The sequence below is a fragment of the Arachis ipaensis genome, chromosome B08 (assembly GCF_000816755.2).
Source record: "Arachis ipaensis cultivar K30076 chromosome B08, Araip1.1, whole genome shotgun sequence".
Classification (NCBI taxonomy): domain Eukaryota; kingdom Viridiplantae; phylum Streptophyta; class Magnoliopsida; order Fabales; family Fabaceae; genus Arachis; species Arachis ipaensis.
In genome coordinates, this window is record NC_029792.2 from 16,691,485 (window position 1) to 16,693,593 (window position 2,109).

Below are 2,109 nucleotides of genomic sequence, written 5' to 3' on the forward strand. Positions count from 1 at the left end.
TCAAAATTTATCTTATTTATTATTTATTAATTATTGTAATAATTAATAAATATTAAATAAAATAAATTTTAATTTTTTTTGTCTTTCTAGCTTTACCATTAAACTTATAATTAAGACAATTTATTATACAAACGCATCATTAATTCAAACAACAACAAAATTCTAATTAATGATTATAAAATAAAGTCAAGGGCTAAATGAGACTCAAAATTTTCTAATAATTAAGCATTAAATTACAATTATATTATTTTAGGGTAAAATATCTTTTTTGGAATTTATCAAAAATTTTAAAAATATTTTTAAATTTTATTTTGTTTCAATTTTGTCTTTAAAATTTTTGATTTGTATCAAATATATCTCTGACAATTAAATTTTTAAAAAGTTTAAGATCAATCCAATTAATGTTTGGGTGTGCACACAGCAAGAATTCTGAAGGTGGCATACACTCATATATATGGAGAAAAATGTAAATTCAACCACCAATATGCTTAGGCTCATATTTTAATTTTGGTTACGAAGGAGGTCATTGTCCGATTCATATTTTTGTTTATTTTATTTATTTTTTATTATAGATTGTTCTTGAACTGTATATGAGATGACTCATGCAAACGTGAAGATAATATTGTTCTGCTGGTACATTTGCTGTTGTAGCTACTTATTTACTGTGTTTGCTTCTACAATTTTTAGAGAAAGATCGACTGATTATAAGACAAGAAGTTCGTTCATTTCTTTGAGATAGACACTGGCGGACTCTTCTTCACGGGAGATGAGACTAATTTGCTGAATGTGTGAAAATAATTAAAAGAGCCTAATAAGGTGCCATCCTTTCGAATTGCAAGAAAAGTTTTCTAGAGAAGGAGACTACAATTGCATTGCATCATGTAGAAAATGTTTGTCTTTGTCATTACTGATGATTCCTTAAACTATGTTTGACTAATGTAACTCGTTTTCCTCGGTGGAACTTTCTATGTAATATAACATTCTATGTATTATACAATTTTTAATAAGGTAATGAAATTTTAGAAATGGACATGTTATTTTAAATATTTCATTTAAGTTATTAAATTATAATATTTGGTCGCAAATATCTTCTTTGGAATGACATATACTACCATCTTGAAAATTCCAACAACCTGCAGAGAATTAGAGAAACATTACTGATACAGAAATACTATACTTCAATTAAGAAGAAAAAAAAATTAAATTAAAAACAAGAAAGAACATAAGTCTTGGCTGTCTATCAGGTAGAGAAAGCATTTATTAGCCACATCAATTATGCCAAAAAAATTTACAGAGACATGTGCAATGAAGAACCAAATTGTTGGTAAGAGAATACAATTGGGGGAAGAAAATTATTGATCCCACTATTTATATGAAATTTTTTATCTAGCATAAAAAAAATTATGACATACAATGATAAATCACTATAAACTATTAACTTTGCGTTAGTCGAGTGATAGAAAAATCGTCCTCTTTACAATAATCTCGTCTCCTTTGTGAAAGTCTATAATAACCTGATAAGAGAGATAATCACGACTTTCCAAACCAGATCAGTAAAATTATGAATGCTACATTACTACTCATTACTTACTAATTAGCATCCTTACACAACTATAATATTTTTACATCATAGTACCGCCTTAATTGAATTGTCCTTGCATTGATGAACATTTAGTATGGGACAATTTATTTGGATAAAATTATTGGTAAAAATGATGTTATATTTCACAATATTTTCTTATTTAATTTGAATCAAATTATAGAAATGAGAATTTTAAAGTAATTCATTTTAATTATGGCTTGCGTTTGGCACATTATCTAATAGAATTAGAATTTGTTAACCACCTGAAAACACTTTCATCCTCTTAATTAATGTCTTTATAATACTTTTTAGCTAGATTCATAAAATTAATGTAATTTGATGATTAAAATTTGCTAAAATTTAAATTGTCTAACTAAAAAGTTTTTAGAGACTAACTTGAGATATTATTCTAGATTTTTTGACAACTATAATTTAAAACCATGCTATTTACACCTGTGTTAACTTAAATAATTAAGTTTCAATATCTAATATTATCTAAATGTTTACTATCACAAATACTATATTAT